The sequence below is a fragment of the Cannabis sativa genome, chromosome 5 (assembly GCF_029168945.1).
Source record: "Cannabis sativa cultivar Pink pepper isolate KNU-18-1 chromosome 5, ASM2916894v1, whole genome shotgun sequence".
NCBI lineage: Eukaryota > Viridiplantae > Streptophyta > Magnoliopsida > Rosales > Cannabaceae > Cannabis > Cannabis sativa.
The window spans coordinates 26,219,897-26,232,516 of record NC_083605.1 but is presented as its reverse complement, the minus strand read 5'-3'; positions in this window follow the sequence as shown (position 1 = coordinate 26,232,516).

The following is a 12,620-nucleotide window of genomic DNA, read 5'->3' as shown; positions in this document are numbered from 1 at the left end:
ATTTGCCTTATTTAAGTAATTGTATTAGGTTAATTATATTAGTCTAACCTAATCAAAATTGAATTAGCAACATAATTAACTTTTAAAATATATGAAATTTATTTTTCATTTTAATATTTTAAAGTTAATTTTAGAAAAACACTTAGTTAATGATATATATTCTAGATAGTTATTTCTATACTAGTTATTATTTCTAATATTAAATAGGAAAATATCATTGATTGTGAAATTAATTGTTTAATAATTAATTTTGGTACAATCTAAGTTTAGTATATTTTCCTAGTATTAAACTAGAATTAATAATTAAGTTTTCTCTGTACTTAATTATTTATTTCTTGAATTAAATACATTTAATTAAATTAAAAATTTCAATATCTAAGTTGATTTTCATCATGATACTTAAATATTGTTATTTTCATGTTATTTAATTAAAGTTGAAAATTATCTTAAGTTTGGAATCTTATTTCAGAATAACTTAAATCTGAATAATTTTCAAAATATATTTTATTTTATTTTATTAATCTTTTTCCCACAATTTCGAAATTGCATTTCTTTAATGCAGAAATTTCAAATTTTATTTGAAAAATAGATTAAAGTTAAAAATTATTTATTTTAATTTTGGACCAACTTAAATCAATATTTTTTTTCATTTAATGATTAATTAAAATAAATGAACTAAAATATATTATAATTAGAAATTGAATTAATTAGTTAATGAAAGTCTAGATAGATATTATCTGTTTTGCTTGAAGTATTTTTCTAGTGATATTTAATTAAATAGAAAATTAATATTTAAGTTAATTCTTAATCATGATACTTAAATATTTGAAATTTTTCTAAAATATTTAATTAAATAGGAAAATTATATTTTTGTTGAAAATTAATTTTTATCAATTAATTTGGGGCCAACATAAAATTAGAATAATTTTTTCCAGGATTTATTTTTATTTTATTCTAAAGCATTTTTTCGAAAATTGTATTATTAAATACTTCAATTTTCGAAATGCAATATATATTTATAGAAAATTAAATTTTAGTTGTAAGTTAATTTAAATTAATTTTGAAACAACTTAAATTGAATAATTTTCTAAATATTTATTGGAAATTATTACTAAAATGCAAATAATTCATGTTATTTTCATATCCATCTAAGTATAATTTATAAATATTAAATTAAAATTTATATTTAGAATTTTTTATTCTAAATTGGAAATTTTAATTAAATAAATATATATTTAAAATAAATTGATTAAAATAAATATAAGAAGAAAATACACTTTAAATAATGAGCTTTATTATTAGGACATTCGATCTCCATTGTTGGTTCAACATAGTTCTTGTTTTAGTGAGTAATCCTCCCTAATGGAGGAACGTTCATTAGCAATTTAACGCCGTAGAATCTCGAAAGATAATATTATTTGTAAGTGTTTTATATAGTATTGATCACCCTAATGGTGGCGACTGTATTTGACTTTTAAAAGTATGAAACAATGGTGGAACCTCATAAGATAGAATAGCCTTGACTCTCGCCTAAGCGGGACAACGCTGGATTCCAATCTTGATCGAATAAAAGGTTGCTAGAATGTTTATCATTTTAGATGAGCTGGCAACTCTATTCAATGGATGGTATCACTAACTCTCGCCTAAACGGGACACTGATATCAGTTTGTTGAAGACCTTGAAAATAATTTAGGATTGTATGTTTTAGTATTTTCACTTGTCATTCCTACTTCCTATATGTTTAATAATTTTTGAATTGTGTATGAATTTATATTGAACCATGTTATTTTCTGTTATTAAATTGTAGTTTAATTTCGAATCTTCATTGTTGGTCTAACTTGGTTTGTTGTTCTAATGGGACAAATCCCTAATGGATTGTCAACATTAGACAAACATAATAGTGTTAGATCTCGAATGATAAATATTGTAAATGCAACATCTAGTTGTTCATCAATTGATGACACCTTAGACTAGTATTTATAATATGAAACAAGAAGATTGTATAAATAAGATTACTTTGACTCTCGCTAATCGGAGCATCGTTGGATTCTTATTTAAATACGAAATTATCCTAATTTCTCTTAGCTTATTCATTTCGAATTAGCTCAATAACATATCATTGGATGAATGGTCTATAAATCATTTCATGTCATTCTATATTTTCTCTTAAGAAATTAAATGACGCATATGATTATATTCCCGAAATTCTATCCCAAAATGATATAAATCCTCAATCTTAGAAATCTCCTACTTGTATGGACAAATCAAACTTAGAGTTAAATTAGTAGTGGTGGTCCAAGAAAGAATTACTCATTATACAGTTACACTTTCACAAGTGATTAATAACCATTTTCTATCAATGGATTCAAATTGTATGTTAGTATGGGATATGAGTTTAGTATTCTATGACCAGGATCCACTTGCACTATTCTAAGAACTCTTTAATGTAACTAAAACAGAGTCATCAAAAGACACCACCATATTTTATAAATCTATGGCATTTGTATCTTGTTCATAGTGGTTTTGACAAGATCAAATCTCAGTAAAGAGTTAATATGCCTATATCCACTGAAAGTAAGTTCATCTCATTCGCAGATGGATGTACATTCAGGGGTGGATATGAGTTTTTCGTTGTATTCTTAAAACGATTACTCTAGATATTACCTTATGCAAAAGAAATTTGAAATGTTTGAAAATTTCATGAATTTCTAGCAATGGTGAAAAACCATTAACGTAAGTGGTTAAAGATCTTCCGAACTGATAGGGGTGGAGAAATAGTTAGTAGATATGCAGTTCAAAGATCATTAAGTTGATTTTGAATTATATCCAAACTTACCTCCCCAGAAATTTCGTTTTGCATATTGATGATTAGTTACTAGTCGTTGCCTAAATCCTTCTATGGTAATATAATTTCAGAATGATGCAATGATTGTATACTTAATGTAAATCATTACTAGATTCATGGATGACCTAATCGAAATCTTAAGAAAAGCTAGAACTGTTAACCATGGTTTGCATGTTTGTTAGCTATTCTAAGTGATTAGGGGTCGAACATTCCATAGTCATTAGATAAGAAAGTGTTTGTTTAAACAAATACTACTTTCCTACGAAAATGACTAAGTCTGAAAATAAAGTAGCAAATAAAGAAGATATTTTTTTTGATTCCAAAAGTGTTATATCATCTTATTCTACATATGATGATCCCACTGCCTCTGTTGTCTTGACACAACTAAAGAGGTCAATACCATTTAGTTTTCTTGGACATAATTCACGGTACCTTGTCGTAGTGGGAAGGTTTCAAGGAACTTCACTTCTTATGACTTGGAAGACACTAGTGATTAAAATCCATTGTGAGTTTAAACAAGTAGTGGATTGTCAAGATAAGAAACTAAGAAGAAAAGCCAAGGGAACTATGGTTTGATCCATTCACATGGAGTAACCTAAAGTTTTTTATTACAAGGACATAAAAGTAAATTTTCGTTAATAAGTCTATTCAATGGACTTAACAAAACTTCCTGTTCCTAGTATTATAGGTTTGAGTTTATCTAAACCTATGGCTTGTGGTATACCTGGTAATTACTTACTCTAATGCAAGCAGCTTACTTCGGTAAGATGATGAAGCATTTTTTAAATGGCAATCTATAGAAGCTTCTCAACTTCTAGACACAGATTTTATTTATCTAAGGAAAAGTCTCAACTATTCTAGAAAAGATAAAGCCATGAAAGAATTTCTTAAATCAACAGTGAGAGTTCTAAGATATGCTTTAGTATGCCTTAGACTAGACACCTGCTGTTGAGTGGGAGTAATGAGAAAGTATCAGATTAATCCAGGAGAGGAACATTGGAAGATAATCAAGTGAATCTTAAGATTAAGAAGAGGAACTATATGTTAGTTGATAAGAGTGTGTTTAAAACTCTTAGACTACACCACATCAGATTTAGAGACTTGCTTTTGTGCTAGAAAGTCTGCTGATAAGATGGTGATTACTTTGGGGGTGGAGTAGTGATTTTGGAGAAGTGTAAAAACCTATCTAAAGTCTCTAGGTCTACCAGAGAGAGACTGAATGTTAAAGTTGCAGGAAAGGTACTTATTCAGTCTAAGGAAAGTTCTATACATTTGTGGCACCGTTCCAACTTGTCTTAACTACTAGTGTTACTTCCTGAATAACCAAAAGTAGTTGCCAAAAGTATAGAATCCCGTATCCCAAGAGAGTAGACATATAGAGAGGAATTTCACAATATCAAGGATTTGTTGGAAATTTATTTTACCAGGATCTTAGATCTACTCACAAGTATGTTGTTTAAACACCCTAAATATGAACTTTCTAAAACAATAAATTAAACACATATAAAGTTAAGAAAACCTTACATTGATGCAGCGGAATTAATGTCTCCTTCCACTCAGATCTCTAACCCTTGTATCCTTTCTGTAGCAGAGTATAATCAAGATCTGAGCCCGAATGTCCTTCTTCTTCAAGTTTGATCCTTCACAGTCTTCCAATCTATGATTGAGTTACTGCGTGTTGTGTGTGGGCACTTACTCTTTCACTAGGGTCGAAATTGATGAAGGATAAAAGAGGAGAGAGGGTTTCGGCCAGGTATAGAAAGTGGGGAAGGCTCAGTTTTTCTGAAGAGAGAAATTTCTCTCAGAAAGGCTTGTGAAAAGTTGTGTTTTGACTGAGCCATCACTTTCTATTTATAGGCAACTACTAGGTTTAGGTTAGGAATTATTTGGCATTAAAATAACGAAAATATTAATTTGAAATCCCACAATAAGTGGCCGGCCATGGTGTTATAATGGGCCTCACTTGATTTTGCAGTTTTATCAAATTTTATCTTTATTTTCTCAAAAACGCCAATTTTCCAATTCTAACATTTTAAATGCCAAAACTAATTATTTAATAACTAAAATAGATTATTAAACAATATTGTCATTTAATTTAATTATTAATTAGACATATAAAGTCCATTAATAAATAAATAAACCTAGAAACTCTTTTCTTTACAATTTCACCCCTACTTAGTGAAAATTCATAAAATTAGACATAGTCTAACTTTAGAATTATAATTGATCAATCACGAATCAATTAATGAGTCTTACAAGCAAAATGTTCTCAACTAGAATGGGGACCATGGATCTATATGTTGAGCTTCCAATAAGTGAACCAAATTGACCAAGTAAATTCCTACTTATTAATTCTTCGTTGAATCCACTCTTAGAACTTAGAATTGCACTCTCAGATTTATATAGAGCATATTGTATGTTCCACGATATCAATATGCTATCTCATTTAACCATTGTTATAATCTAATTGTGATTTAAAGATCCTCTATATAGATGATCTACATCGAGATGGGATTTCTTTACCGTTCTCACCACTCAATGTATTTTGCCCCTTAAAACACTTAGCTACCTGTAAATGGTGTTTAGTGATCTAATAATTAGTCAGTTAAACAAGAGCTCATCCATTTACTTTTATTTGCTAAGCTCGAAGGGAATCATCACTTGACTTCTATACACCAGTAGAAGCTATAGATTCCATATTTATGTTCAGCACTCCCACTCAATCATACTATCATGTTCCCAAAATATACGTATCACCCTGACCCAAAAGTAGGCTTAACTAATAAATCAAAGAACATGAATAGCACTCCTGAGTTGAGCCTAAGCATATCAGGATTTAGATTCTTTTAATCTTAAGATCAACTACTGATATTGACTTGGAAAGATATGTATAACGGTAAGTTTGTAATATCTTAACTTAGTTGCAATATCGGTCCAGTCCAATGTATACTCCATACATTCGAAACTAGTATACTTTACTAATGTCCTGGAAAGAACATAACACTTACTCCAAGTGTAAGTATACATCATCGCTGATTATCACATTAGTGTAAACCCAATAACACTGATGAAACAAGGACCAAGTCTTTTGATTCATATGAACACAATCACATTCCACTGTGTTGACGATACTGTAATTGTGAATAAACATATGATCTGGATTTAACTGATTCTGTGTGTAAATGTAATAAACATATTTAAACCATTAGCATGTAAAATTCATGCAAACATCAATCACTTCAAATTTCTTATATTGATAACTAATCAGATTGTAAAGAGTTTTATTTAGGGCATAAAACCCAACAAACTCCCACTTGCACTAATATAAAACAAACTGTGCAAATAAGTCAATCGGATGTCTTGATCTTCATATCAAGTGTAGTATATTTGAATCCACCCAAACTTCTAAAAACTAGTTCATAAATACACTTATGAAACATCCTTTACTATATGCTTTACTCATCAAGGGATACTGAAATCTTTACTTTTTTAAAAGTACATCTGAATTAACAGAGGACATATCTCTCATATTTTAAAATATGTAATTGAGACAATACAGTGTAGACTTTTCTTCAGTGATATAACTTTCTTGGATTTCGAATACGCAAAGTTATAATTCTTCTCTGGTAGAGCTTGAATTATTATTCAATAATTCCTCCACCCCAAAGTAAGCACCATCTTATAGAAATCGAAATTAGATGGTGAGATACAAGGATAATTGATACACAGTTCCTTAATATCTAACATATAGATCACTTTCATAAATCTTTCTTGAATATCTTCTGATGTTCCCTATTTGATTACATCTCAGATAGCTCCCACTCAATAGCAGATGTTTGGTTAAATAATACTTTTAACCTCTGATTGTATAGAGAGTTACTTAGTTGTGACTTTTGTATTAGTCTGAAACTTTAAGTTAAGACTAAGTCATCAACATAGCAGACTAGTATTTTGAAGTGAAAAATACATGCCAGAGATAAAGTAATCATAATTGATACCATCAAATTTTATGAGGATTAAGAATTCTTGGTTCAAGTCATTCGAATGGACTGAACTAGAGTTCTTTATCTTATTCTCATAATTCTGATAAGCTATACCTATCCATGTGAATGGTTAGATTTGCTTTTCAGTAGTGTTCTTAAGTACCTATCACAATTATCAACCTAATGAAGATGGGTATAGAACTTTAAAATTCTCCCACTCAATTAAGGTAGTGTGAAACTTTAACAAAGAACTTTCTAAGGTATCAAACTTTTACTTACAACAGTAAAATCGAAATGGAACATACAATCAAGATCAACAATTTATATTGACAACAGCTAACTCATTATATTACTTTCATGTTTAAACAAGATATGTGTTACATAGGGAATTGTGGAATAGACTCCACCCCTAAGAATATACATATAGGGTACTTGTGGATAACCTCCACCCCTAAGTATATAGAGATTATGATCCATTCCTAAAGGTTGCAAAGATCATGATTCTCTTAGTGTGATAGAGTTTATGTGGAGTTGAATACTGTCCAGAGTTCATTAGATATAAAAGATCGTTGAACTGCATAGCTTTCTTAACTTTTCTCCACCCCTATCAGATCATAAGATCCTTTTATTAAACAAATTCTTAATAATTGTATTAGAATTAACAATTATTAATAAACATAGAAATAATTTCTAGTGTTTATTTAATATAACTCTATGAAGAGTTGTAAATATTATAGAATTTGCATCAATAATAAAAACACTCACACATACAAACATATAAATATAATGTGGTAATTGTTAATGAAGATAAAATAAATGAAGCTCAATCTCATAATTTGCAATGGTGATTTTGAAAATAAAGCAACTTTATTAATAATAATATAAATAAAAATATTGCAACAATATGAGAAAAACAGGGATAAATATCCCTAACTAAAATTTGAAATCCAAATTGTCTTTAAACTAAAACAATTAATTCAAAAATAAATTGAAGAGCTTCATCTTCATCTGGACGATTTCACCCTTGGTCCAGCTTTCTGATCCAACTCAATTGAGTTCAAGTAGCTTGGCCTATAAGAAGAAGAAAACAAATAAACAAAGTTAGTCCAGAATCATAAATCCAATTGGATAATAATTCACTAAACTTTTAAAGTTTATTAATGGAAATACCTTGTTTCTTTGCAAGAAGTTTAGGACATTGGGTTTTCCAATGACCTTTCTCATTGCAGTAGAAACACTTTCCTTTAAGTGTAGCATCACCAGAAGGAACAGCCTTTTTATTCTTCATGGCTTTAGTTCGCTTCTTGGTGTTGTTTCACTTCCTCTTCGATTTGGGCTTTGAAGCAGAGGCAACATTTGCTTCAGGTTTCATCGTCCCATTACCATTTCCAGGATTATGAGGTTTGCTCCCTTTCTTCTTGGGTCCTCCAATCAAATTTTCATAAGTTTGAAGGTCATTGGCTAACTCATGAAAGTCAATTTCCTTCTTATTCATGACATAATTTGATGTGTATGGTAGAAATGATGGAGTCAGGCTATTCAAGATAAGGCTAACTTGAGTAGCACTGTCCATTTCAGCACCATGATCCTGGGCTTCTTGGAAATAACTTGACATGAGGAGAACATGGTCACGCACATTTTGATGAGGTTCCATCCGTGCATTAATGTACTTCTTAGTCGCGTCAAAGCGTGACTGAAGTGATGCCTTACCGAATAGCTCATTTAACTTCGGCATAACTTCAGCAGCCTTCTCAGTTTTAGAAAACCGAGTTTTGAGGGTGTCAACCATGCTCGAAAGCATAAAGTATAGAGCTTTGTCATTTGCTTTCTGCCAACGCTCATACTTTTCTTTCACAGCTTTGGAAGCATTGTCCCCGGGCACTTTAGGTGACGGCTCAGTTAAAACAAACAAGGCATTTTCTCCTATGAGAACAATATTAATGTTCTCATTCCACTTATTAAAGTTAGATCCATTCAGTTTGTTTTCAGTCAACAGTGATAACGTGGGATTCATTTTGATAATACAGGATACTACAAAATAATAGAAATCAACAAATAGAAATTAATAATAGTTTAACACACAAAATCAATTCAGAAATTATAAGCACATAGCAAGTAGGAATGATATGAGAAAATACTTAAAAATTCAATCCTAAATAATTTCTAAGGTTTTTCAACAAACTAATATCAGTGTCCCGTTTAGGCGAGAGTCAAAGCTACCATCCATTGAATAGAGTTGTCAGCTCATCTAAAATGTTAAACATTCTAGCAACCTTTTATTCGATCAAGATTGGAATCCAGCGTTGTCCCGTTTAGGCGAGAGTCAAGGCTATTCTATCTTATGAGCTTCTACCATTGTTTCGCAATTTGCAAGTCAAATATGGTCACCACCATTAGGGTGATCTATACCATATAAAACACTTACAAACCACTTATCATGCGAGATTAAACGGTGCGAAATTGCTAATGAACGTTCCTCCATTAGGGAGGATTACTCAATAAAACAAACACGGTGTAAAACCCACAATGGAGATCGAATATCTTAATAATAATAAAGCTCATTCTTTAAAATGTATTTTCTTTATTATTCTAATAAATAAATTCTCATTAAATTCAAAATTAAAAATTAAAATTCAAAAATAAGAATTTAATATAATATTTATAAAATTATACTTAGATGGTGATTGAAATAAAATAAATTATTTCCATCTTAGTAATAATCTTAAATATAAATATTAAGGAAATTAATTTAAGTTGAATTAAATTAAATAATTAGCAACTTAAAAATTTCCTTTGAGAATATATTTATTGAGTTCGAAAATTTAAGGTATATAAAAAATACAATTTTCGAAAATAATAAAAATAGAAAAGAAAGACTTCAAGCAAAAATATCACCTATCTAGATTTTCTTTTGACTAGTTAATTCAATTTCTAAGAATATATATATTTTAAATTCATTTATTTTAAATTAATCAATTAAATGAAAAAATCATTGATTGTAGTTGGTCCAAGTTAATTAAAATAAATAATTAATTTACAACTCAATCTATTTTTCAAAAATAAAATTCGAAAAAATATTGCATAAATAGAATGCAATTTTCGAAATTGATTAAGATAATAAAGAAAAAATACATATTGAAAATTATTTAAATTTAAGTTGAAAAATTAAATTTCAACCTAAAAATAATTTTCTATTTAATTAAGTGTCATGAAAAATCAATAAATATTTAAGTATCATGATGAAAATCAACTTAGATATTTAGATTTTTCAAGTTAATTAAATGTATTAAATTCAAGAAATAATAATTAAGTGTAGAGAAGGCTTAATTATTTATTTCTAGTTTAATACTAGGAAAAATATACTTAATAAAATTGTACCAAAATTAATTATTTAAATAATTAATTTCACAAAGTATAATATTTTTCTATTTAAATATTAGAAATAATAAGTAGTCTAAAAATTACTATCTAGAAAATATCTTATTTGACTAAGTATCTTTTCAACAAAAATTTGAAAAATATCTAATTTAAGTTATATAGAAAAAATCTAAAACTTAAATAATTTCAAATTTAGATTTAATTAAATATCAAAATTAAGTTATAACCACTTAATTTGAAGATATCTTTTTAAGTTAATATTCGAAAAGATATTAACCTAAAAAATATCTAAAATATTCCATTTTAAGTTAATATTCGAAAAGATATTAACTTAAAAAATATCTTAAGAATCTTTAATAACTAATGCCTAGAATTCCTCAACTTGATTTAAAATTAAATCAAATATTCAAATTTAAGTTAGATAAGAAAAATCAGTTGATACAACTAATTTATAACTTAAATAGGAATATTTAATTAAATAAGCTGCAGAAAGAATCTAGTTAGTTAAAATTCTATATTTAATTAAATACAAGAAAAATACAAATAGTTTGTCTAGAAATAATATCTAAACTAAAAGTGTTTTTCTTAAAATTAACTTTAAAATATTAAAATGAAAATAAATTTTCATATATTTTAAAAGTTAATTATGTTGCTAATTCAATTTTATTAGGTCAAACTAATATAATTAACCTAGTACAGTTATTCAAATCAGGCAAATGGGCCTTCACAATTAGGGTAGAATTCATGTGAGGGGTGCGGGTGTCAAAGATGTCGTACCCACTTCTATGGCTCCCAACTCTCACACAAGGCCCAAAAGAGAGGAATTTAACCTTAAAATAAATAACTGTTATTAATTGAATAGGTCCAATAACTAGATGGACCTAAATAAAATCTATCATGGTGTGACATTTTATTTAGCGACAACCTACATGCATCTATATAATAAAATAAACACATAGGCTCACACAGGCACACTTTGGATGGATCCTATCATGTTGCTAGGTCATACACAGATGAAAGAAGATTGTAAAATTTACCTGTTACAAATTATTAACTTGACCAAGGGAGCCATCAGATCATTAGATCTGGCAAAAAGTAACCATGGCTATTTGCAATCAAGTAATAATAGGTTTTGAAAACTTACACACAAGCTAAAACCACATACTCCTGCAACAAGGTTAGCTGGATAGTTGGATGTAGGATTTATTTAATTTTAAATAAATAGATTTCGAAATTAATAATTAAATAAAAAAAATTAATTAAAAAAATTTTTAATTTTCGAAAATAAAAAAAATAAAACAAATATTTATTTTCGAAATTAAAAAAAATATTAATTTAAATTTCGAAATTATTTTAAAAAAAATATTTAAAATTAAACCTACAATTTTGAAAAATTAGGTTTCAACCAACCTAAATATCATTTCAAAATTTTCTAACTACTTTTAAAATTTAAATGTTATTTTATAAATAAAAATTAAATAAAAATTTGAAAAGACAAAATAAAATATCTTTTTCAAATTTTAAATTTAATTTAAATAGATAAAATAACAAAATTTAAAAGTTAGCAAAATATCTTACATCTATTTGATTATAATTATCTTATTTTAAATTTAAATAAGGTCAAAATATTTAAAACATAATTTTAAAATAGTTAAAATCTGACCTTAAATTTAAAAATAAGATAAGATATAATCAAATTTAAAAATAAGATAGATTATTAAGAAAAAAGATAGATATTTACTAATTTCAAATTCAAATTACACTAACATCTTGAATTAAATTTAAAAAATATTAAATTAATTCATAATGATAATTAGAATTGAATTAGGAATAGTAAATCTATTAATACAAAACTACACAAAAAATCGGAAGTTAATTCCGTGAAAAAGCATGAAAAAACGAAGAAAAACGAAAAAATTGTGAGTTGTACGGACAGTTTTCGCGATCGCAGGAAAATTTCAGCACAACTCCGTTTTTTTTTTAATCTTCAAAAAATCATAACTAATTCAAATTAAATCGAAATTGAGTTCTGTAAAAAAGTAACTTGCTTAATTTTTTCCATACTATCTAATAAAAATAATTCCAGAAACTAAATCGCAATTATTTTTTACGAAAATTTACAAACACCAATGAATCATCAAATAACACTCAATACAACATGATACCATCCAAAAACAAACAAACAATCGTTTTAAAGTCCAAATTTCTTGTAAGTAAATCAATTACCATGGCTCTGAGGCCAGTTGTTGGAAATTTATTTTACCAGGATCTTAGAACTACTCACAAGTATGTTGTTTAAACACCCTAAATATGAACTTTCTAAAACGATAAATTAAACACATATAAAGTGAAGAAAACCTTACATTGATGCAGCGGAATTAATGTCTCCTTCCACTCAGATCTCTAACCCTTGT